This window comes from Balaenoptera musculus, chromosome 10 (assembly GCF_009873245.2).
Source record: "Balaenoptera musculus isolate JJ_BM4_2016_0621 chromosome 10, mBalMus1.pri.v3, whole genome shotgun sequence".
Lineage (NCBI taxonomy): Eukaryota > Metazoa > Chordata > Mammalia > Artiodactyla > Balaenopteridae > Balaenoptera > Balaenoptera musculus.
In genome coordinates, this window is record NC_045794.1 from 93,808,905 (window position 1) to 93,835,064 (window position 26,160).

At 56.1% G+C, this 26,160-nt stretch overlaps 1 protein-coding gene across 2 annotated transcripts in view; it reads right to left on the bottom strand.

Annotated features, from left to right (window-relative positions):
- Window positions 1–26,160, bottom strand: part of ELFN2 (extracellular leucine rich repeat and fibronectin type III domain containing 2) — a 52,855-nt gene that overhangs the window by 7,942 nt on the left and 18,753 nt on the right. The window contains exon 1 of one of the 2 annotated variants that reach the window (XM_036864698.1): window positions 2,882–3,393. The exons of the other annotated variant lie outside the window; for it this stretch is intronic. The gene's annotated coding sequence lies outside the window, so the exon portion shown is untranslated. Of the gene's footprint in view, window positions 1–2,881; window positions 3,394–26,160 lie in introns of those variants that run through there. 2 annotated transcript variants of the gene reach the window in all.

Consider the following 26,160-nt stretch of genomic DNA (forward strand, 5'->3'; position numbering starts at 1 on the left):
TTGTGTCTGACATTTTACATTCCTTGAATCTTATATCAGCCTTGCATGGTTAGTGCTGTTGGCTTCATTTTACAGATGAGAAAACTGAGGTCCCCTCGTTCCCCAGCCTCCTCCAAAGAGCTGGGTCCACTGCAGGGACTGGACATGCACAGGCCATCTTGTGAGTTTCCTGCCCCTTGGGTAGGCACCTCCCTCCCTATCAGGAAAGTGTACAAGAGTGGACCATCCATAAACCGAGAGAGAATTCAATTCTTCCATCAGTCAGGAAGTACTTAGTCCAGGTCAGCTATGCTCCTCAAATATCCCCAGGCACACTCCTACCTCAGGGCCTTTGCACATGCTATTGTCGCCTCTTGGAATGCTTTTCCCCCAATATCTGCACAACCCACTACCTCACTTCATTCAGATCTCTGCTCAACTGCTCCCCACAACCCCACCTTCCCTGACACCAAATCTGAGATGACTCACTGGTCACTCAACCCTGGCTTTGGTCCCTTCTGAGCCCTCAACAATACTAGACATCATTTAGTTCCTTATAAGCCCCTCCCTGCCCCCATAATAAAGTCAAAGTAGGCTTTATCTTGCGCTAAACTGCAACCTCCATACCTGGAACAGGGTCAGACATTTAGCAGGTGCCCAGAACATGATGTGTGGAATGAGAGCTCAGGGCTAGGGATGGGTATGGGGGACAGAGGGAGATCCTGGGGTCCGTGACTCCACCGAATCAGGACTTTATATAACTATCAGAGGGCGGGCCCCCACTACTGATGAGGTGCTCACGGTGTGCAAGAAATGTTCTGAGCCTTCTTTTTATCCCCATGACCCCACTTACGCTTCCCATTTTTCAGATGCGGAAACTGAGGCTCAGAGAGGGGCTGTGATCTGCCCAAGACCACACAGCCAGGAACTTGAACTGGCCTGAGCTCTTAGAACTACCAGACTTTCCAAGATCCCTGCAGATGTGACTTCCCCCAACTTGCATACCTCCAGTGACAGGGATCTCAGCACCCATCTGAGGCTTATTCCCTTCTTGAACAGCTCTGATTATTAGAGATGTCTTTATATTACAAAGCCAAACCTAGCTCCTGTACCTGTGTTCATACACTGGTCCCAGCCTGCCATTGGCCAGACACGGCCTGTCTGGAGCCACTGCAGCCAAGAGTTCTCCTCAAAGGTCCTTCTGATATTTGTTCATCAGTTATCTCATGCGCCTGTAATCCGCGTATCCAGGATGAACAGCCTCACGCCCCCTATTGCTCTTCCAAAGTCACGGTGTCAAGTCCCACACCCTTGGGTCCAGCTGCCCCGGGTCATGCTTGCTGTCAAGGTCCCTCCTAAAAGGTGTCACCTGGAGCTGAGCCTCAGCACCAACATGGTCCGAGCAGTGACCGGCACCGGGGGCCCTCTGCTTCCCTTGTTCGGGTGCCACACTTCTGTTAGAGCAGCGTGGATATGCAGAGCAGTGTGTCCTCACCTTGACCTAGATGTCAACCAAAGCCCCGGGCCCCTTCACATCCTGCCAGGCAGCCCCGATGCCCTCAGAACGTCCTCAGGCAGCTCTGGGAAGTATCTGTTTGGGTCTCACCCGAGGTGCTAGGTTTCCATCCACTCCCATTCCATCATGTCTTGTTAGTCTCAGCCCTCCGTTCCAGCTGCTCCACATCTCAGGGGAGCTGGCTCCTGCCCCCTGATGCTATGGCACCCGCTCCCAGCTCCGTGCCATCCTGCGCCAGGTGAGCAGGCCACGGCTGCATCCCTGTCACGGGGAGAAGGGGAGCAGGCCTGCAGCTCACCACTGAGGCAGGTCGGGCACGCTGTCCAACCAGCCACACGCTCACCCGCGCTCCTTACACATCCGCAGATATTTACTGCACACCTACTGTGTGCCTATGATGTGCACTCTTGCAGACAGATGCACCCTGTCTTCACTGAGTTTCTGACTTACCCAAAAGAGCTTACTAAGAACATGGCCACATCGACAGCAACAGCTGACAGTTATTGGGGGGTTAATTGGGTTGGCAAGGCCTCGATGTACTGGGCGTCCGTCTCCAAGCCAAGTAACCTTGGCCAGAGAAGGGGGCTGGGCTAGTCTGCTGTGCCACGAGCTGTTATGACACACAGAGGGCTGGCTCACTGTGTGACCTTGGGCAGGTCAGCGCCTTGCCGCCTCTGGGCCTCAGTTTCCTCATCTATTTAGGAGGAGAACAGCTGAGCACCTGTGTCTCTCTGGTTTGCTGGGGCCAGCCCCAAGCCCTCTGTAACTGCTCACTGGGTCATCTCCCAGGAACTCAACTGATGTCTGGCCCTCCCCTGCTCCCAGGGGCGTTGGATCTGTCATTAGCACCTGCACTGTGTCCAGGCCTCAGTGGAAGGAGGTAGGGAGGAGGATGGAAGGGTTTTTAGCAGAAGGTCTTGGTCTTGGGAAACCACCCAGCAGCCTAGCAGGAGAAGCCCCGACACTGGTTCTGTGGGCAGCTCTTCACAGATGGCCCCCTCACACGGCCCACTCCCTGGTACCCACTCCCCAGCCCTAAGCAGCCCAGCATCCACCCCACCCACCCCCGGCGCTGTGTAGAGCATGTGACCCTCCTGCTCATGGCCAAGAATGATCTGTATTAAAAGTCCATCTCCGGGTCCCACTACAGGAGTTATCTCTGGCTTTCCCAGAATCCTCCAGGCTATTCAAGGGACTGCCTCCTCCATGTGACCCCTGACTTCTCCCACCTGACCCTTGCATCCCCACCTTGCCCCTCTCCCCCCAACACGACCACTGCCCTCCCCCACCTGGCCTTGCCTCCCCCACCTGACCCCTGCTGGTCCCTTGGCCTTGCCTCCGGCAAACCCCAGGCCCCACTCAGCTGCAGCCCCGGGCACTACTCACCAGTCTCCACTGGACCCGCTCTTTCACCAGTGCCTGCGCACGCGCGGCTGCCTCTGCCTGCATGGCCTCCATTCATTCATTCAATAAACATTTATGGAGCACCTACTATGTACCAGGCGCCGGCTAGGCCCTCCCTCCCAGCTCTGCTCCCTCTCCAGGGCCCCAAGGGGTGAACATTTCCCTGCCTTCCAACACCCTCAGGGCTGTCCCAAGGCAGAGTGGTGTGTCTGGAGCCCACGGGGAGACGCGGGGGCTCCCGGTGGCAAAGCGCGCAGCCCACTCGGAGGCAGCCTGGCAGGGGAGGGATGGGCAGCGTGGGGCAAGATGAAGACAGAGTCATGGGCTGACACGGGCTAGGCCTAAGCACTTCTCATGTTAACTCATTCAATCCTCTGTACAACCTCGTGAGTCGATGCTGTTGTTATTCCCACTTTACAGAGGAGGAAACTGAGGTTTCACAACTACTACATAGTGGTTTTGACCCTCCATGGCACCAGGCTCTGGGTCAAGAGATGCTGTGGAATCCTGTTTCATCTGGACACTGGTTTTTAAAAAAATTTTTTAATTAGTTGCCAATGTTGATAACTCGGGAGATTTTATTTTTAAAATCCTCATTTCTGGAATCCACTGAAAAACCTGGAAGAACTGGCTGCCCAGGTTCTGCATCCCTGCAGAGACAGAGCAGGTGACACAGGTCTAGGTGGCCCCATCCTCCTCCCCGCCTCTCTGGCTGGGGTTCCCACTGACCCCTGGGCAACAGAGGGAACCCCAGAGTGGGGACAATTAGAATCCGGACCTGTGGGGGGAATCCCATGAGCCTCCCGGTTGGGACCCGAGGGTGCTACAGTACCTGCCTCCCCGGTTCTGTGGCTCTGGGACACTCTAATGGCATGGGTCATTTTCTTTTGGCAGGGGGAGGTCTCTAATTAACAATCTGGGATGCAAAAGTTCTACAGTGTATCTACAATCCCTTGATCCTAAAAGTCTACTGAGTCTTGGCCTCTGTGTCACCAATTCTACAGGACTTTTAGCTGCCCTGGCCCATCCACAACCCCTGCTTGCCTCCAAGCAGGCCCACTGGAGTGGGGACCCCAAACCAGGAGAGCACCCATACAGCCCCCGAGACCTGCCTGTCAACCTGTGGGGTCCCTGGCTCTCCAACCATGCTGCTTGGGTTGCCGGGTCAAGTTTGGGGCTCCTGTTGGGGTTTGAGGGTTACCTGCTCCCAAACAGGATTCCCACTCTGTAAAATGCTGCCAGCCAGGCTGCGCTGAGGTTCCAGCCAAGGCTGCTGTGAACACCAGGAGGCCTAAGGCCTCGGCTGCTGAAGCCACACCCCGGAGGAGGGCCTGCGGCAAAGGGCTCCCTGGCCTTCTGGAATGGCCCCTTGCTCTTTGCCCCTCCCCACAGACCTCAGGATCCCCTCACTCTGCTCACCTGGGACTCCTGCCCATCCTCCCCACTGCCCCTCCCAGGCCCCAGCACCCGGGGCCCCATAGCCAGCCAGGGCCAGGCTGAGACCCCTCCCAGGGTCGCAGCCCATCACAACCCCAAACCAGGTGGTCGTATGGGGTCCCTCTTCTGGCCCTGAGACTAACTTCTCTGGTGCGGATGGCGGTGGGGGGGAGCTTGCAGGGGCCTGCAGCTGTGGCATCAGAGAACAAGGAAGCTCTGTTCGTGCAAAAGGAGCCCTGGAAATGCCCGGGGGTGGGGGTGGGGGGCTACCCCATGGACTGCCGGCTGCGCTGAGACCACAGCCCAGGACATGTGGCCACCAAGCCCGCGTGGCCAACCCATGGGGACCGGCCCTCCCTAGCGTTCTCCTAGAAGGACAAGCCATATTCAACTCAAATCCCGGCTCTGCCACTGAACGAAGAGCATGGCCCTGGCAGGCTATTTCTTTCCTCTGAGTCTCAGTCTCCGCTTCTGTAAAATGGGACTAGAAGGGCACTACCTCAGAGGGTGGGAGAATGAAAGCTTCAGAGCAGGGTATGGCACATAGTAAGTGCTCAATAAAGTTAGCTGCCTCTAGAATGGTTATGGTGGCCTGGCTCACAGGCGTGGCACAGTGCCCGGCACACAGCGGGTCCCCACCACCCACTGCTGCAACAGTGGTGGCAAGGAAGGGATGAGGCCTGGACCCTGACAGTGTCTGCCTTCCTGCCTGTTCCTGCCTCCCCACAAAGGCCTGCTCCCACCCCTGCCTTCAGCCTGTTCCCCAGCCTCGGTTTCTCTCCCATTGGCAAAGCACAATGGCTGTTATAATTAACAGATTATCTCAGTGCGACAGCTGTGGTCCTTTGAAAATTGGGTTGAATGACAAGATCCCGGCGTACGGTAATTTCTTTTCATCCCCTGCTCCCTCTTTCTCTCTCCCTCGCTTCAGCCTTGTTACACATGCAAATGTTTTTTCCCCTTTCCCTCCTTCCCAAACACCTCCTCCTCGGGATGGCAGGGCACAGACTACGGTTCTGCTTTCCAGTGAAAGCCAGGTGGGAACTGACCCTCCTGGGCCCCTCTGTGAGCCTGGCACTGGGCAAAGTGCCCGACACAGGTGACTTCTGTCATCTCCTGGCAGACCTAAGTCCCTATACCTCGGGATTCCTCCTACCTGCCAGGCCGCTCCCCCTCAGGCTACTTTGCAGTGACCTTCTCTGAAGTCCTGGTTCCGGTCCTCTGCTCTGCCCAAACCTGCTTCCCCACTCCCACCCCCCAGCATCTCCATCCCTCCCAGGGTTTCTGTTATCAGCTTGGTACTGACTGCCAGCTGCCTTCTGGACCCCTCCCTGGCACCTGAACCCCACAACTGGACTCGCCTCCCACAGCCCACATGCTCCCCAGCCCTGCTTCTCTGCCCGGTCCCTGAGCCAGCTAGAAGCAGCCCCAGCTGCCCACATCTGGAAGGTCTTTGTGCCCTCCCACTGCTCCTGCCCTGCTTCAGCCTCCTTCCTCACCCCAAATGAGTTTCTCAATCAGCATCCTCACTGGTCACCCGGCCTCCAATATTCCCGTGCTCAAAAGCCTTCACTGGCTCCCTACTGATCTGGGAAATTTCCAACAACAGACATCTGAAGCCCAGCCCCTTGGGTCCTGGGGAGCTGGTTCCTGCTTTCCTCTCCTGCCCTCCTGCCTGCCCCCACCAATTAAAATGGTCTGCTTGGGGTCCCTCCTGTGGGTTCCCACAGCCCCCTGGGCTTCTTCCATCACAACTGAACCAAAACTGCTGCTTTTACTCCTGAACTGAGTTCTCCAAGGAAGGGTCTGAGTCTCCATTAAAGCCCAGCACCAGGCACCCAGCAGGTGCTGAATAAACATCTGTTAATGACTGAATGAAAGAGGCCTGCTCTCTCCCTTTATAGACAAGGAAACCGAGGCTCAGAGTAATTAATGATTTGCTCAAGATCACACTGTTTGTGCGAGACAAAACCAGGATTTGAACCCAGGTCTGTGATTCCATGCCAGTCTTTTCCACTGCCTGGGGAGGGCTGTGTGGGTCAGCTTCGGCACGGATCTCAGAGGATTTGAACCTCCCTCCAGCCTCAGCTGGATGATAAGAAAATGGTGGTCCCTGCCCAGGCTGTCACTGCCTTGACCTTGGACCCCCAGGGCCTCAGTCTGCTCATCTGTAAAGTGGGAAGGAGCCCTGCCTCACCCCCATCTCAGAGGGTGGCCGCGGGGGCAGAAGCTCAGGCCTTGGAAAAAGCCGGTCCTGCTAACAACATCTGAGGGTTTGCCCACCCTCACCTCCAAACCCAACTGCGTTCCCCTTGGAACGCAGAGCTTGGGGGTTCCTAGCATGGCAGGTGTAACACAGGACAGAGACCCCCGCAACAGTGACAGCTAGTGGAAGAAGCATGGGGGAGCTGGAAGTCAGATCATAACAGGCAAAAGCTTCCCTCTCAGCCTCAGTGTCTTCATCTGTGAACTGGGCCCAGTAATGCCCACTTTACGGGGTTGCCATGGGGTCTAATGTGTAACATGTCTAGGAAGGTACAGGCACCACCATGGCCACACGTTCTACGGGAACGTGATGGTCAAGTGTACCCAGGAGAGAGGGGAGGTGAAGGGGGTGGCACAAAGCAGGACCACTGTTCCTCACTCTCCATCCTCAACAGCTCACAGAATAGAGCTCACACCCCGACATGCAGCCCTTGGGCCCCTCCCTCCCTCTCTAAACTCATACCCCACGACACCCCTTCACAACCTACAGAGCTGCAGAGACACCCATCTGCATGTCCCCTGGGCCTTTGCTCATGCTCTTCCTGAGCCTGGGGTACCATTTCCACCTTCCCCACCCCCTGCAGCCCAGACCTCATGCCTCCTCCAAGAAGCCTTCAGAGATTTCCTTTCCACAGGGAGAGTGCGGGCCTCTCTACTCTGCCCCCATGCCCTGAGTCCATCCCCATGGACTCCTGGAAGGATCCTAGAGATTGTCTCACCCCACCTCCCTTCCCCCCATTTTACAGATGGGGAAACTGAGGCACAGGCGAGGGACAGCAGCTCTCCAGGGATGTACTTGAACCTAGGTACCTCTGCTGCTTCCAGCCCTACAGGCAGCTTCTCTCCTGGAGCTGAGCTGTCGTTGTTCAGCCCTTGCCTGTCTTCTCCACGCCCCCCAGCCCGGAGCTACCTCAGGACGGGACTCCATCTTCCTCTCTGCGCCCCCACCCCAGTGCCTAGCCTAAGGCCTGGCGCATAGTAGGCACTCGGTAAATGTCTGTTGAATTGAATTGCGCTCAGGGCGGCCAGTCGTCTCTGCTCTGTAAGAGAAGCATAGAGTTAGTGGAGCCGTTCCCGTGGCGACGGGGATGGGAACCAAGCTGGTGGGGTGAGGAGGCGGCCTGCCCCCAAGGACCCTGAGGGGCTCTGGAAAGGATAAGGGGTCTGGGAAGCTGGAACATTCGGACCTAGATGAGTCCGAAATCCTGCCCCAACAGGCAGTGTGGCCCTGGGAAGTCACACCGCCCCGAAGGCCTCGGTGGTCTCAGCTGTCCAATGGAGATGACACTCCAGTCCCTAGGAGCTCTGAGGACGGCTTGTGATGAGGACCAGAAGAGACGTGAGGAGGGTAAACAGTGACTCCAGCTCACAAGCATTGAGGGCTCAGGGCCTGAAACACCAAGTTGGGTGGGAATTATGGCCCATTCTACAGATGAGGAGACTGAGGCTCAGAAAGCAGGGCGGCTTCCCCGAGGTCACACAGCCCTAGTGCTTGAGCCCATGCTGTACTCACAGTCTCCCTGCAGAGGAGGGAAGCGAGGAATAACAAACCCCAAAGACACTGAACCCACCAAAGGGTGGCCAGAGCCCAGGCCCAGGGTGGCGAAAAAACTCCAGGCACAGGGCCCAGCGTGAGCCCCGGGGCTGTGCTGGTTCAAAGCCATCCTCAGATTCAGAGGCTGCAAAGGCCTGGGCAGGCCCTGGTGTTAATATAGATCAGCAGAGACTATAAATACACAGCCAGGCTGGGCACTGCAGGGCCAACCCCGAGGAGCAGCCCAGCGGGGCCTCTAACCCCAGCCCTGCCCCACAGGCCCCTCCCCCTTGGGCCTCGGCTTCCCCGGCTGTCAACAGCAGGCTACGCCACGACCATGATGGCTCAGGTTCTTTACCCAACAACCTTCAGTTCTGTGACCCAGCCAGGCCAGCAGGGGGGCCTTGGAGCCCAGGCTAGAGACCCAGGAAGGAACAAAAAAGGATGTAAGAGAGGCTGCCCTGATCTACCTGGGACAACCAAGGGAGGGCTTGGCTGGGCCTCTGCTCCCTGGCCTGGAGCCCAGGAGAGGCAGGGAAAGGGGCCTAGATACCAGCCATTCCCTCATTCACTTCCTCATTCATTCCAACAGCCATTCTTTGACCATCTCCTGCTGGGAGCAGAGGACTCTCAGCCAAAAGACACAGCCTCAGGTAGAAGCTCCAGCGGGGAAGACAACAAGATAAACAAGCACCTCTCCCCGCAATCCATGTCTGGGTCCAGAGGTCGTCCTCTGGCTCGCATGCCCCATCCGAGCTTGCCTCACCAGACACTCGCTTCACACTCGCCTTGTGCCTGGACCAGGACCTTGTCAAGGACAGGGATGGGGAAGGCGATCTCACTCACCCTGTAAACCCAGAGACCAACACAGCACCCAGGAAGCGCTACATAAATGTTCACAAAAGGATGAAAGAATGAATAAAACGCCACGGAGATTCAAAGAAAGGACGCCCATACACAAGGCCGTGACATGGGCGCAGGGGGAGGTGGGGGAGCAGGAGGGAGCCCGCACACTTAATATACAACTTGCCCACTTGAAGGATGGGGAGACTGAGGCTGAGAGAGGCTAGGGGATGTGCCCAAGGACCCAAAGCTACAAGAGCGGCCGAGGACCCACAGCTCCCCGCACACAAGACAGGGCTGGTGCACACAAACTCCCGGTACAGCTGCTCCAAGCATCAGAGCGATAATGTTTGCAGAGTCTGGGACTCCCCAGAGGCTGAGCACAGGTGAGGGTGCAGTGTCCCATTTTATCCCCAAAGCCTTAGAACAGCTCTGAGTGGCAGACAGACCCTCACACTACAGAGAAACTGAGGCTCTGAGAGGGCATGAGGGATCTCCCAACCCCGGGCCCAACAAATACCCTGAAGGCCCTTCCTGGTCAGTGCATCGGCGGGACCCTCCTGCCAGCCGGCAGTTCCACCTCCATCCCCTCTGAAATTCACTGGCAAGGGGTGTAGACCTGGGCCCAGGCCTGACTCTGCCTCTGCCGACTGGGTGACTTGAGCAGGGACCAGCCCTCTCTGAGCCTCAGCTTCCCCAAGACCCATCTCCTCTGCCCCACGCAGCTGCTTCAAGGAGCAGATGAGAGACCAACCCCCCTACAAACTGTAAAGTGCTAGCCATATTCAGGGGAATTTAATTATTACTGTTATACTTTCCTTGTCCTTCCTCAACCACTCCTCTGCCATCCTTTCTAACAAGGCTATGACAGTTTTTATCAGATGCCCACACTACGCCTGCCTCTGGTGCTAAGGAGCTGTCCTGAATTTCATCCTCAGGATACTAGGAATCAGGTACTATTTTTATGCCCATTCTGCAGATGAGGACATGGAAGCTCAGAGAAGTTAAGTGACTTGCTCAAGACCACACAGCAAGAAATGAGAGCACTTAGCCATGACCCTGTATATCTGCCCCCAAGTATCTGTATATTCAGCCCTTTGTAGCCGCCTATTCAGCCCTTTGTAGCCACTAGAGTCCTCTGGTTCATTAACGCCCACCTGCTCCCTGGTTTAACCAACTTCCCAGATGTATGCAATATTCATATTTCCAGCAGCAGCAGCTCACACACCCCTCTCCGAGGCCTTCGGGAGCCCCATTAATCATTCAGACACACCTGCATATTCATTAACTTCCGAATTAATACAGGCCCCTTATTACTTCGGGCCTGCTGCCTGCATTAAAGATACTTCGACTTCATTCATTATTAAACTCCCCTGATAAATGATCACATCCTTCCTTCACAGAGTGGGGCAACGCCCAGGCCCCCAAGCTGGTAGGTCTGCACCAGCTGCTGTGTGACCTTGAGCCAGGCCCTCACCCTCTCTGGGCCTCCTGCATAAAATCAGGCAAAGGACAGTCTCTAAGCACCGCCTGGGCTTGTCAAAGTCAGCCCCGTCCCATCCTCTGCAGACTCCTTCGACCCTTCCCTGCACTTATGCGTCTTTCTTGGACTCACGTGACCCCCTGTTCCCCACAAAACAGGAACCAGTCCTCTCTGTAGTTCTCCTTATCCTCCCCCACCAGCAGCCTCTACTCACACCTGGTCCTGGGCCTGGGCTTTGTAGCCAGCATCATCTGTCCCTGAGCTAAGCTGGCTCGACAGACCACATGTCCCAAATCAGAGAGGCTAACTGACCCTCGGGGCCAGCAAGGGTGGACTCCAGCTACCACACAACAATAATGATGACAACGACAACAATAATCATAATAGCGCCCAGCATTTCCGGAGCACATACCATGCCCCAGGTCTTGGGCGAAGTCCTGTACTGCCTCATCCTTCTTAGAACCCCCTCCGCTTTACAGATGGGAAAACCAAGGCCAGTGAGGTCAAGGCCATCTCCCCATCTCCCCGGGGGTCCCCAGCTCCTCACCATCACTCAGGTCAGCTGGAGGTGGGCCACTCGGCCACCACCTTGCCCTGGCTCCATCCTTCCCTGACTGGTTCCTCTATACGCCAATCCCTGCCTAATGGGCTGCAGGCAACACAGAATGGACCCCCATTCCCTGGCAGATGCCCGGATCGATCTCCATCACGCCTGGCACAGAGCAGAGGCCGTGAACGAAGCGTGAGGCTGCCGCTCCACTGCCCTCCCCCTCTGCTCCACGGGCGTCTCTGTAGGGGGCTGCTTGCCGCCAACGGCAGCAGGCCAGGCCGCTGCCTCATACAAATGCTGGGCCTGAGGCTTCACTCCCTGGTTGTGAGACTGTGGGCCCATTACCAAACCTCTCTGTGCCTCGGTCTCATTATCTGAATCACATCTGACTCCACCCTCTTCCTCATCCCTCATCTCCAATCCATCTTGACACCTGCCCGGGCCACACACCTGTGTGCCCAAGCCACTGATGGCCCTCGTCTGGATGGCAACACTGCCTTCCAGCATCTCCAAGTATCCCCTGGGTTCCTCCCCTACCCTCTGCTTAGCTGCCAGAGAGCCGCTCAAAATAGTCTGTTTATTGTGGACCCACTGAGGGCCCTCTCTTAAAGCCCTTCCAGAAACTTCCGTGGCTCCAGGCTGAAGGCAAAAGTCCTCCTAAAGGTCAAGGCCCTATGAGGCCTGGCCCAGCCGCCCACTCCAGACCCTCCCTCCTGCGTTCCTCCCAAGGCAGCTCTCCACTCTGCCGCAGTGGCTCTCCCGTCTCTTGTCTGACCCTGTGACAGCGTCTGCCCCTCCCACATCGCCCGGCCGGTGAGCACAGGGTGTCCTCCACTGCAGCTCCAGCCCCCCGCACAGTGAGCCCGGCAATGCTGTGGGCTGAACGAACACCTCTCAAGTCAAGACAGCAAACCCACGGGGCTGCATCAGTGCCAACAGGGAACCCGGCAGACCCGGTGAAGGCCTCACCACTCTTTTTTGTCTGCATGCAGACACAGCCCCCACTCAACAGGATGACGAGGTAAATGTCATCAGACCCATTTCTCAAGTGAGAAAACGAGGTTCAGAAAGACAAAGTGGGCTCCTGGGTCACCACTAGTAAGTGGTGGGGCCAGGATCAACCCCTGCTGCCTGGGCCTGAGCGCCAGACACTAACTACACGCCAGACCTTAGTGAGGTTTTACATTAACTCATTCAACCCTCTCCACAGCCCTGGGAGACGGGCATGATTATATACCCATTTGAGAGATGAAGAAACTGAGGCCCAGAGCAGTGAAGCTACTCACCCAAGGGCACACAGCTAGGAAGTGGAAGAGCCTGGGACACACCAAGTTGTGGCCGTGGAGCTAGTCTGTTCCTCCAGCTCTGCTCAAATCTCCCCAGGCCTCCGCTGCCAGAGCTGTCCTGGGTGAGAAGCCCATTGTGGCTCCCTCACCAGCCCCAGCTCCATGGCAGCAAGGACTTGAGCTACGCCCTTCCCTTTCGAGCCCCGGATCCCTCATCTGGAAGAGGGTGACAAGACAACCCAGGTGTCCCTTCATCAGTGGCACATGATCCACACGCCTAAGGGCCTACAACGCACCAGGCCCTGAGCTGGCAAAACCAGTCTCTGGCCCGCAGGGGATCACCAGGGGGTGGGGGACCCAGGGTGGGAAGGGGCAGGGGCCTCATTCAGGGTTCAGGGGCAACAGGGTGCAAGTGCCTGCCTGCTGTTACCAAGAGCACCACAAAGCCCACAGGAGGCCAGAAGAGAAGCTGATGGTTAACCGGGAGGGCTCAGGACCTCTGAGGGCCTACTGCCACCCAAGGGGGTCAGGGATCCCCGAAGCGGCTGCACCCTGCCAACTAGACATTCCACATCTAACGAGCACCTGCTGTGTGCCTGGACCAGGATGGCACACAGTGGAAGAAACAAAGATGGGCAAGGAAGTCACGGGCCAGTAGGGGACCCACTGGCAAAGGGAGACCCAGCACCCATGCCCTGGGGATTTCTGCTATTTAAGGAAACCCTCCTGCAAATTAGTTTGTAAAACACAGAACCAGCCTCTAATTTCTCTTATGAAGAATCTGAATTTTCACAGATTAGGGTTGCTCAAAGTGGGGTAACACTCGTGGATTTCCAGGTGCTTCCTCACTGCACTCCCAGTGTGAGCGCTGAGGGTTTTGGGACCACGGCCAGGGTCTGCTCTCCGCCCCAGGCCCTAACTTAGGGGCCTGTACACAGAAGGTTCTCAGTAATTCTGGCCAAGCAAACTGTTAGTGCATAATTTCCGGACCCCAGTATCAAAGCTACTGCGTGGGGGGACCCCCCCAGGTCACCTCCCTCATCTACTTTCAGACCCTCTGGGGTACTTGAGAGAAGGTCTGAGCTGGCAGCCCCCTCAGCACGTCTGGGCCTCTGACATTTAACAGGTGAGGAACCTGAGTCCAGAGAGGGTAAGAGTCTTGCCCAAGACTCACGGCCATATCCTTTCTCCTTCCAGGCCACCGCTTCCTGCTCCGGCCCCTCAAATGCTGCTGCCCCTCCGGGCTCTGTCCTCAACCCACTTAAGTGTGCTCCCTCTTCCAGGGTGGCCTCAGGCATGCCCTTGGTCGCCCAGATGCTGGGCCTTTGCTTGCCGGATGCCTCCACAGGGGTCCTCAGAGGCCCCAGGCTCAGCCGGCCCAGGTCATCTTCTCACCCAAGCCCACTCCTGCCCACATCTCCTCTTGGTCAAGGTCACCACCACCCTGTCTGCTTGCCCAGACCACAGATCCCACCTTCATCCTCAACTCCTCCCACTCCTGCAGGAAGAGGATGATGAGACCAGCCACCAAGTCCACCACTTCGTCCTCAAAACATCTCCCGTTTGTCCTCTGCTCCCCACCTCGCCAGGACCGGCCACCGTCATCACTCGCCCGGTTGCCCGTCATGGCCTCCGTCTCCTCCAGCCCCTCCACAGAGCGGCCAGAGGGAGTCTTGCACGGGGCAGCCCTGATGCCTCCTCTCCTGCTGAAAATCTTTCTGGGGGTTCCCTGCAGCCCAAGGACAGAAGCTAAGCTCCTTCCTGGCATGCAAAGCTTCTGTGAAGTGGGTCCATACCTTCCCCACCTTCTACCCCAGCCACGTGGCCCTCCTCAGGTTCCCTGCCCACCCGCCCCAACTGACATACGTCCTTCCTTCTCCCTGCCACTTGCCACCAGCACTGTGAACCCCTACCAGCTTCAGCTCAGGAATCACCTCTTCCAGGAAGCCTGCCCTGAACCCTAGGCCTGGCTTCATCATTCCACAGCACCCCCCAGGCTCACCAGCTCCAAGTGGTGTCCCCCTAACAGTCACCATTTTCCCTCCTGAAGGCCAAGATGGCACCACGTGTCCCTCTGTGCCCCCAGTACCAACAAGAGGCCTGGCACAGAGGAGGTGCCTGGGGCATAGGGAATTGAGAAAGCACAAGAACCACACGGCCCCCAGGCATGTCACCCCCAGCTGGTCTCTGCCCCCACCCACCTGCCCACCTCCCCATTCGCTGAGTGGGCCCATTACTACTACTGATGACAACAGGGCCTCCCAGCTCCTTATCATTAATAATACGACCACTAGGGCCTTGACCAGTGCTGAGGTTCCCATGTCCACCCTGACCTCAGCCCGCTCAGGGCAGTGTGGTCAGGCAGGGGCAGAGGAACACGGGAAGGGAGGGAATGTGAATGGAGCCCCTACTGGGAGCCTCACCTGGGCCAGGGGGCTGACGTAGCTGAACTTGAAGGAGGCCCAGAAGCTCTTATCTGGGCACATGGGGCCTCTGTTTACAGATGAGGAGACTGAGGCTCCGAGGGCAAGCAGCTGATCTGGGGCCTCACGGCCAGTGGCAGCCGAGTTAGGCATCAGAACCTGACTCCTGCCTACTCTCCTTTCACCTGATCCAGGAGCTTTCGAAGCCGAAGGAGGGGAGCGATTTTTCACCCAGTGTCCAGGGCTGTTACAGGCATTCCAGGAGGCCACAGGCACTGAGGACAGAGCATCAAGACCAGGGTCCCAAACAACCTGGATTCAGACCCTTGCTCTGTACCCCTCCCAGCTGTGTGGCCTCAGGCAGGCTGAAGAGCTTCTCTGAGCCGATTCCTCATCTGTCCCCGGGGATGGGAGGCTGCCCTGCGGGCCTGCTGTGAATGTTAAATGAGACTGAAATGACCACAGCCAATAACTACAGAGCATCTCCCAGGCTGGGCAGCAGGTGGATTAACTCCCCTAAGCCTTGCAATGACCCCACAAGAGTCAGGTTCTAACAATATCCCCATTTTACAGACAACGAAATGAAGGCACAAAGGACCTACCAGAAGCCTTGCAGCTGTACGTGTGGAGCTGGGAGTGCAGCCCTGGGCAGAGAATGATCGCCCCGGGGCGGGGGGTGGGGGTCCTCAATAATGATATTCCTTTCTATCGGGCTCAGACCTTCCCATTTAATCCTTCAAAGGCATCCTGAATAGACCGGCCTCTCCCACCTCCACTGCAGCCACCTGCTGTGTCCTCCCTCCCACCCCCACAGAGCCGAACCCTCTCGCCATCTCCAGCCCGGATCAAATGCCACCTCTTCCACTGAGCCTTCCCTGAGCTCTGCCACACTCCCTCCACTCCATGCCAGCCGGTAAAGCTCCCCGGACCAGATGGGTGCAGCAGTCTCCTAAGGAGACGCCCGGACGACCCTGCCTCTGCCCAGCCTCTGCACAGCTGCCGGAGGAAACTTCCAGAAGCAGGCTCGTGGGGCACGGCTCTGCTTGGAAGCCTCCGGTGCCTCCCTAGTCCTTATCCCGCATTCAAGATCGGGCTTGGCCCTGTCTCTGCAAATCTGCCCTCCAACACGCCTCCTGTAATGAGGGTACAGTCAGAACAAACAGCGCCCCACTCTGCACACACATGCCCCTCTCACCACCCTGCCCTGGGCCACCCTGTCCTGTGACTCCTCCCTTACTTGTGTCTCTCCCTCGACCCCTCCTCTACCACCACCAGCCTCCCACCCCTCAACCCGATCCCAGAACACAGAACCTCCGAGAACTCCCCTCCCCAGTTCCTCAGCTCTTCCCACTCCCTCGGTCCTGGACGGCATCATGTGCAACCGTTTCTAAAGCCCCGGCGTGAGCCCTGCTGCTGGAAGACGCACAGCCTGGACTCCTTCCCCTGGCCTGCAGGGAGCTCACAGGCCTTGCCCTCCTCCCCAGACTCCTGCATCCTCCTTCCCCACTCTCAGGTCCTAGCGTGGGAGCGTCTCACCCTTCTCACCCAATACCTCTGGCCTTTCCCCTTGAAATTCCCACAACCTGGTATGCCTCACCCCCACCTCCTGAATGCTACTCCTCAGACTCAAAGCTGCCTCCTACAGGAAGCCCTCCAGCCCACCCAGGCATCAGTCAGCCTACTCTGCCTTCCCCTTGGCTGTGAGATCCCTGAAGGTGGGGACTGTTCTCATTCATCCCCAATCCCCCAGAGCCCTGCACGATGCTCGGCCCACACCAGAGGCCCACACCAGATGCTTGAGAACTGTCTGCCAAAAAAACACGCTGCTTCCCTCCTGAGCCTTCCCAGAGCTCCTGGCAGCAGAGGGAACAAGTTCATTAGCCAAGTGCGACTAATGTGAATCGACCCGCTTCTCCCCACCTCCACTGGCCTCCAGCTGCACACTTGAACTACTGCAATGGCCATCACCTTCCTCCCTGCTGACACGCTCACCTGCCTGCTGACTCCCATCATCTCTGAATAAAATCCACACCCCTCCCTGACTTCACGTCTTCACCTCTCTCCTCACTCACGTGCTCCAGCCCCACGAAAGGCCACCTTGCTCCTCTTGGGTGAATGAAAGAATGAGGATTTGAAGCTTCCTGATCCTTGACCCTCACTGTGTCTGCCTTTTGAATGCAGCCTCTAAGCCCCTGGAGGGCAGGACCCTGTCTTACTCCTTTTAAGAATCTCCATACCCAGCACAGAGAAGGAGTTCAAAAGTTTCCATGAAAAAAACAAATGAATGAGTGCTGGGTTCAAATCCTGACGTTCCTGCCTGGGCCTCTGTTTCCCCATCTGTAATCACAGACCAGGGTCCTTGCCTTGCCTTCCTCACAGGGCGGGGGGCGGGAGGGGGAAACGTGGGGATCAAAAGGTAGAGATCAAATGAAGGCAGCAGCCTGAAAGTGTTTTAAAACCACAAATCACTACACACCTGGAAGGGACTTTTCATTCCAAAGCAGTGAAAACAAGGCTGAGGTTAAGTATTTCACCCACTCATTCATTTAGTACCATTTCTCAAGCCCTGGGGCAGGAGCAGGGCCTCGCAGTGACCAAGACACAGGTGGCTCAGCCCTGAGGAAGTTCACAGCTCAAAGGTAGTAGTGCAGACCAGTTATTTGGGGGAGAAAGTGGGGGAGCCGTGGGGCTTCAAGAAAAGGTGGTCAAGGCCCACTAGGGGTGTCCGGGAAGGCCTCCTAGAGAAAGGGTCAGCCAGCTCTCAGTTCATCCATCTCCACCGGAAACAAAGGGACCCAAAGAGCCATGTCAACTAGCAAAGGGGGCAGACCACCCCCACAAGCCACTGTCATCTCAGACGAGCACGTACTACTACTGTCCCCATTTCACAGATGAGGAAACTGAGGCCCAGAGAGCTAAAGTTGGGTCCCCCAGCTCTTGGGCAGCAAAGCTGGTGGTCTCTGGGCCTCCTGCACCTTCTGCAGCCCCTGGAGAGGCTGGAAACCGTATCTAGAACATTCAGCCTCTGAACGAAGGGCCAAGCCGCTCTGATGGCATCCAGGTCAGCTGCTCCCAAACACAGCAAGGACAGCCACAGCTGCAGAAGGCTAGTGCCAGGCACACAGTGGGCCATCAGGAAACAGCTGGATCTGAAGAAATCACAGAAAATCGCCAAAACAAATCCTCCTTACGCGGGAGCAGCTTCCTGTGGGCTGAGGGTCAGCTGCCCTGGGAGGCTGGTGAGGTTCCAGGTACAACACTGGGCCCAGGGAACCCTGCCTTTAATGCATACAAATGAACGGCATAAATTTCTGCTTACTTAACTTCACAAACGTTAACAAGCTCATAAAAAATAAGTTATTCTTTCTCAGCTCCACGACACCTTTCATTTGTTTAATTCTGTTTTTCCTCCCTCTCCCAGCCTCCTGTGAGAGAAACAAAAAGCCACAGATTTGGGTGCTTCTGTGCCAAGTGGGTCTGCCCTCCGCCCCCGCCACTCTGCCCCCATGAGGCCGGAGGGGAAAACCCCCAATAAGGAATCCAAAGTCCCAGGGCGGGCCTTGCTCCCTCCCCCACAGCTGTGTGACCTTGGCTCTGACTTAACCTCTCTGGTTTGACTGGCTCATCCACAAAGTAGGAATTGCACTTGAGCTCTGCAGCCCTCCGGGTCTGTTGGTGTGAGGATCAAACATCGTAATCCGAGTGAAGTGTTGAGTTTGCTCCTGGCACAGAGCAAGCCCTCAATAAATGTTAGCCCTTGTTCTTATGTAAAGAAGAGTTAAATATCCCCCTCCCAGTTAATCCATTTGTAGAGTTTGCCTTCTGGGGCAAGCTGGCAGCTCCAAATGCAGCCCACAGATCACTTCTGTTGGCAGTCTCAGTATTGATACAAATCCGAGTTTGATGCCATTAGGCAGAGCCTGAGCGCTGGCGTTTACCACGGCCCCACCTCACCCTATTGCTTTCCTCTGCCTGGATGCACACTTTTCGTGACCTGGCCCTGAGGGCATCTGAGTTTGCCACCCCTAGTTTATGCCTCTCAAAAGCTTTTAGGGACTTCCCTGGTGGTGCAGTGGTTAAGAATCCGCCTGCCAGAACACTCTATGACATAAATCACAGCAAGATCCTTTTTGACCCACCTCCTAGAGTAATGGAAATAAAAACAAAACTAAACAAATGGGACCTAATGAAACTTAAAAGCTTTTGCACAGCAAAGGAAACCATAAACAAGATGAAAAGACAGCCCTCAGAATGGGAGAAAATATTTGCAAACGAAGCAACTGACAAAGGATTAATCTCCAAAATATACAAGCAGCTCAGTATCAAAAAAACAAACAACCCAATCCAAAAATGGGCAGAAGACCTAAATAGACATTTCTCCAAAGAAGACTTATAGATGGCCAACAAACACATGAAAAGATGCGCAACATCACTAATCATTAGAGAAATGCAAATCAAAACCACAATGAGGTATCACCTCACACAGGTCAGAATGGCCATCATCAAAAAATCTACAAACAATAAATGCTGGAGAAGGTGTGGAGAAAAGGGAACCCTCTTGCACTGTTGGTGGGAATGTAAATTGATACAGCCACTATGGAGAACAGTATGGAGGGTCCTTGAAAAACTAAAACTAGAACTATCATATGACCCAGCAATCCCACTACTGGGCATATACCCTGAGAAAATCATGATTCAAAAAGATACATCTACCACATTGCATTGCAGCAATGTTCATTGCAGCACTATTTGCAATAGCCAGGACATGGAAGCAACCTAAATGTCCATCAACAGATGAAAGGATAAAGAAGATGTGGCATACATATACAATGGAATATCACTCAGCCATAAAAAGGAACGAAATTGAGTTATTTGTAGTGAGGTGGATGGACCCAGAGTTTGTCATACAGAGTGAAGCAAGTCAGAAAGAGAAAAACAAATATCGTATGCTAACGCATATATATGGAATCTAGAAAAACGGTACTGATGAACCTAGTGGTAGGGCACGAATAAAGATGGAGACTTTGAAAACAGACTTGAGGACACAGTGGGGAAGGGGAGGCTGAGGCATGGTGAGAGAGTAGCACTGACATACATACACTACCAAAGGTAAGATGGATGGCTGGTGGGAAGCTGCTGCATAACACAGGGAGATCAGCTCGGTGCTTTCTGACCACTTAGAGGGGTGGGATAGGGAGGGTGGGAGGGTGGGAGGGAGGCTCAAGAGAGAGGGGATATGGGGATATGTATGTGCTTATAGCTGATTCATTTTGCTGTATGGCAGAAACTAACACAACATTGTGAAGCAATTATACTCCAATAAAGATGTATGAAAAAAAAAAAAAAAAAAAGAATCTACCTGCCAATGCAGGGGACATGGGTTCGATCCCTGGTCCGGGAAGATCCCACATGCCGCGGAGCAACTAATCCCATGCCACAACTACTGAAGCCCGTGCACCTAGAGCCCATGCTCCGCAACAAGAGAAGCCACCGCAGTGAGAAGCACGTGCACGGCAACGAAGAGTAGCCCCGCTCTCCGCAACTAAAGCCTGCGCGCAGCAACAAAGACCCAACGCAGCCAAAATAAATAAATAAATTAACTAATTAAATTGTTTTTAAAAAATTTTTTTTAAAAAAACCTTTTACAACGGGTGTTATCATTGATTGCATCATTAGGCCCAGCTCACAGATGAGGAAACTGAGGCTCAGGAGGGGCAGCAACTTACCCACAGTGCCTGAGGGAGGGGCTGTGGAGCCAAGGAGAGTTCCATCACCAGTCCTGGCCATTTTCTCTCCAGAGTCCCTGCCCCACCATGCCAGCTTGAGAGACACCTGCCTGGCACACAGAGGAGCAAATGGCCCATTAGACAGATGATGGGAGACCCAGCACTCAGCCTCCACAGGCTTAGGACCAGGTGGGAGGCTGAGCAGGAGCCAGGGCCTGCCCTGGGCCTCGTCCCAGCTCACTGCTGAGCTTGCCAAGCCCGGCAGAGCCCAGCACGGGGGACTCCAAAAGATGGGGGCTGGGGGTGCGAGCTGGCATTTTCCTTTCAGGTTCCCTCTATATCCTCCACCTTGACTGCACCGCCAGGAATGGCCCTGGCCAGACACTGAACCTCGTCTGCCCACACTGGCCCCCTTCTGCTAGGACAAAGCCTAAAAAGCCATGACCCCAATCTGCTTCAGTCAGAGTTACCACCAGCTACACCCCCATGATCTCCCATTTCACAGAAGAGAAAACTGAGGCCCAGGCAGGAGAAGCACATTCCCTACGGTTACAACAAAGGAAGACTCAAGCCCTGGCTTTCAAAGACCTGGCTTGTGCTACCCTCCAGCCAGCACCAGCCAGCAAGATCCAGAAAACAGGGCCACGCTAGAAAGGTCAGCCCCTGAAGCACCGGCTACAACTGCCACCACCACCCCACCCCCCCCGGCCTTGATTTCCCCATCTGCAATGCCATACGGCTGAGCCTGACATGGTGAGCTGGTCCTAGAGAGAAGACTGGTAGGGCTGGGAGCCTCAATGACCCAACAATGTGGCCATGGTCGCGAGCCTCGACTTCCCCGAGAGGAAGGTGGGACTACTGTCCCCTGTGCTCCCCACAGCCCCTCTCACAGGGCACCCCCTGGCCTGTGGCCAGCAGTGGCACAGAAGCAACCCGGTGGTTAGCACAGACTAAACACCATGCAAGGGGCTTTCCACGGCTCCCTAGGTGGGTGCTCTTATGCCCATTTTTCAGATAAGGAATTGGAAGCACAGAGATGCTAAGTAACTTGCTCAGGGTCACCCAGGAAGAGACAGAGTCGGGTGAACTGGTGGACGGACCAACAGACCACGATGGAGAACACGACCCTGGTTGCTGGTGTCCAGTCAGAGGGGTGCAGGCTCAGAGGATGAGAGGAAGGTCGAGATGGAGGAGGAGGAACTGAGTCAGAACTTGTGGCCAGGGGAGGCGACCCCATAACTGCCGTCAACTGCAGCTCTAACGGTTCCCGTCACTGGACACCTGCTCCTGCAGCCCTGCACACCCACTGCTGGTCTCAATGGTATCGCCAGTTCAGGCCACTTTCATTCTTCCTCTCTCACACATCTCTCAAATCCCCCTGTGGTGCCCCTCCCCAGGTAAGTCGAGTCATAGCATGGTTCCCAGTGGTTCAGGGCCTTGCCCACGCTCCCACCAAGCCAAGAGTGGCTGAGTGGGTTCTTGAACCCAGTTCTTAGATATCCCTACCCTCTCTGTCCTCGACTTTGGAAGAGTCTCCAAGGACACCAGGGTACCACCAGCTGCTGGTGGGGGAGAGGGTGGGGCCAAAGCCTTGAGGGGTGGGGCCAAGAGAGGCAGGGGCGGGGCCTGGCAGGCAGGGGCGGGGCCTGGCAGGCAGGGGGCGGGCTGGACAGAGAAGACTGGATCCCAGTTGCCCAGGCAACAGGATTAATTAATTCCAAATCTGGCTCCATCTGTGCCTTGGCTGGATGGGTGGTTTGGGCTCGCGGGTGCTTGTTTTGAAGGAAGGGGAGAGAAGCTGGAGGAGCCGGGGAGGCTGTGATCTCGGGGGCTAGTGAGGCACTGACACCCCCCCTAACGTTCACATGTAGCATCTCCACCCCCTACAGGAGGAGACAGGCTCCGGCCTCCAGAGACAATCTCGGACCTCCTCTCCCAAGGAGGCAGCAGCTCATCCCAGCCCAAACACCGCCTGGTTCAGACAGCAGACAGCAGAGCCTGCAGTGTGCGCACACGTGCACACACACACGCGTACAGATGGGGGAGAACACGGGCTCCATGGCGAGCGACTTGGGTTCAGATGCCAGCTTAGCTTTTTGAGTCTCAGCTTCCCCATCTGCAAAATGAGCAACACCGCTCCCCTCAAAGGGTTCTTAGGAGAATTAGAAGGCTGTCCCCAGTGCAGGGGCACCTGAGGGGTCTCATCTATCCTGGGGTCAAGGAACGCTTTGCTGAGGGTGATCCTGGTGATCAAACTGCCTACGCAGTACCCAGAAGATAGCACTTTTGAGAAACTGGAATGAGGCCAGGAGACGGGATAATGGCATGTGAGAGGGACAGGGAGAGGGAGCCCAGAGGCAGGAGCCCCGTGGCTGGGCCAAGTCCAGCAGGTCCCAGAAGCCAGTCTGATTCTGATTGGTACAATTACCAATCAAGTACCATAACTATACAACGCTGCAATTCTATGGCCTCCTCACTTAAAAAGCCAGAATCACCTGTATCATAAATAACCCAATCTCCTGGATTTCAGCCCCAGGACAACGGGGAGCCGTGACATGCTAGGGAGCCCAGGACAACAGAAGGTGCAGAATGAATTGGAGGGGGTGAGAGCTGGCCTTTGAGGCGGCTGCTGCAATGATCCAGGCTCTCGATGGTGACTCAATGCAGGTGAGGGCAGCGGGGTGGACAGGTGATGGGACAAGAACAGGACTTGGTGACCTACAAGATGAAGATGGGAGACCAGGGGTGGAGTTCAGGGATGACTTCCAGGTCCAGGTGGGCGGCCGAATGAAGGTAGTGCCCACCCTGGAACAGGGAACCTCAGAGAAGGAGCAAATGGGCTGATATGCAGGAGGAGAGAGGAAGAGTCCTGCACTGGACAAGTTGAGATTTCAGGGCCAGAGGGACACCCCAAAAGACATGTCCAGTCATCAGGTGGCCACACCCAATGCCCAACAGCCAGAGGCAGGGCACAGTGGAGGATGGAGACTTAGGCATCCCCTGCACACGGCTGATAAGAGGAGCCAGGGAAGTGGAGGATCAGGCCAGGAGGATCACCCCTGAAGGACGGACATAGCTGGGAGCAGATGCTTGTGCTCAGGAGCCTGTCACACGGCTGCACTTGGACCCTGACCACCTGGGTTCAAATCCCGGCCCCTTCACCTCACCAGCTGTGAGATCCTGGGTAAGTCATTTCACCTCTCTGAGCCTCAACTTTCCCATCTGTAAAATGGAAATAAAAGTAATACCTACCCCACAGGATATTATGAGGAGGGCCACCTCCCTGGACCCCTCGGCTAAGCCCCAGAGACACAGGATCTCCAGGAACCGGCCCTTGCAGGAAGGGTGGAGGCCACTAACCTTTGTTGAGCACCTGCCATGTGCCAGGCACCTCACAGGGGTTATACACCACATGGAGTGGCAGTCAAGGAGGAAGGGCCTGGAGTCAGATGGCTCCCGGCTAAATCCTGGGTCCCCTACTTACTAACCGGGACTGGGGCAGGCTCCTTACCTCCCAGATCCTTGGCTTCTGTGAATGTGAAATGGGGTAATAAGGGTGTCTACCCACAGCTCCCGGGATTGCTGTGAGCATGAAATATGAAAACATGTAGAGCATTTGTCACCTGCCTGGCACACAGCAAGCACTAAACAAATCATCACTGTTGCCATTATTATAGCTGTTGTTATTCCTCCTCCCAACAGCCTGAGAAGGTGGATGGACTGATCCCCATGTAACCGACGAGAAGGACAAGGCCTCAACAACCCTAGAGTCCAGGACCTGGCCTGGCCACCATCTGGTCACAGGTTCCCCTTTCCCCCAGCCCAAATGGCTCCCTCAGCCCAGGGCAGGGCCACGGGAGACCGCCGGGGTCTGAACCCTGCCCTAGCCATTCCGACCTTAGTCACCTTGCCTCTCTGAGCCTTAGATTCCTCCCCTAAGAAATGAGGGTCCCATACCTGCACCATTGTCTGAGGACTGAGCAAGGCAATACGCAAACGGCATCCAGCCCAGGGAATGCACGTAGCAGGTGCTCAATAAATGACAGCAGTTATGACTAGTGACTGGATGTGAAGACCTGAAGGAATGAACGAATGCAGACGAGCGCTCACAGTGGCGTCCCAGGTGTGATGTCCTCCCCAAGCCATGCAACCACACCCCCCAGAGGGCTGCAGCCTGGGGACCTGCCTGCGGGCACGCCTGTCCTGGCATTCCTCCACCAGGCCGCCCCCCACCTGCGTGCCCCCCACCCCTGCCAACCCCTGAAGCAAGCACACAGCCACGCATGCCCCCACCAGCCCTGGGACCAACCCGGCAGCCTCTCCCCCTCCCCCACTCTACATCAGCTCAGTTAGGGAAACTGGGGAGTGAGGAGAACAAAGACTTAACTTCTGAGCTAATCAGCTTGCCTCATACTAATTACCATCCTCCCGTGCATTATGGCAGACTTCCTGGGGGAGGCGGAGGGGAGCCTGGTCCCCAGGAATGACACCCCTTCCCCCAAAGCCTGAGACAGCCCCGTGATGGGGGCGGGGATCAGGCTTGGGCAGGTGGGCTGTCAAGGTGGGACTGGGTGGGCGTGGCCAGAAGAAGGGGACACAGAGAATCCACTGGGCATAGAGCAGGGAATGCACCTGGGGCGGGGGGGGGGATTCACTTGCGCAGGTTGCACCCTCCCAGGTCCCCCTTCCAGGACCCCTGCCCCTTCCTGGGGGCACCCTCAGGCTGTGGGGGATGCCCCAGAGCAGGTGCCTCAGTATGTGTCCAGCCCACGGCCTTGGCAGAGAGATGGACAGATGGACACTTTTAAGCTAGAAAATTGAGCAATGATCAGCGTGAAGCTTCTGAATCATGGCGTAGAGTGTGTGCATTTGTGTGTGTGTGCACGTGTGTCTGTGTGTGTTGCATATGTTCACAAATGCACAGAGGGCTCAGGGCTGGGAGCCAGGAGGCCTGGCTTCAGTGCCCGGCTCGGCCCTGGGCAGCTCTCCACCCCTCTGAAATTCAGACTTTCCCATGATGGAGTCGGAGGGGATGTTTCCTAAGGTCGCTTATTCCTCAACCAATGCTTATTGAGCACCTACTGTGTACACACCAGGCTCTGTGCTGGGGACACAGGTTCAGCTGTGAACGGACAGACAAGGTCCCTGTCCTCACGGCTTCCACTGTGGTGGACGAGCCAGGAAGTCGCACGTAAGCTGGTCAACAGACCAGCAAAAATGCCCTGCAGGGCATGGACCCTGCAGGATGTGGGCCAGTGTGGCCGGGACAGGGCCACTGTAGGCAAGGTTGTTGCTGCATTTCTTAGAAAAGGTCCCACCCACCAATGAAATTTCAGATAATCTGAACTCACTGTGGGTCCCAGTACAAATCCCTTCCCCACTCTGGGCCTCAGTGTCCCATTTGCAACAACGAGGGAGCAGGGTGAGATGGTCTCCAAGGTTCATCCCAGCCCTCACACGCAAGGCTGCTCAGTTGCTTCTCCACTGTGGGTGTGTCTGTGTGTGTCCCAGCCCCGAGCCCAGCTGCACAGCGGACGCACCAGATGGACAGGTGTCCCCAGTGATGGGAGGGGTTGGCAGTACCTCCCTTCAGAGTCACCCTCTCCTAATCACAGGCTCCCAGGGGCACACGCTGCCCTCTGCTGGCATGGGGCACCCCTTAAGCTGCCTCCCTCTCACCCTGTCATGGGGCCATCACAGCTGCCCACCACATG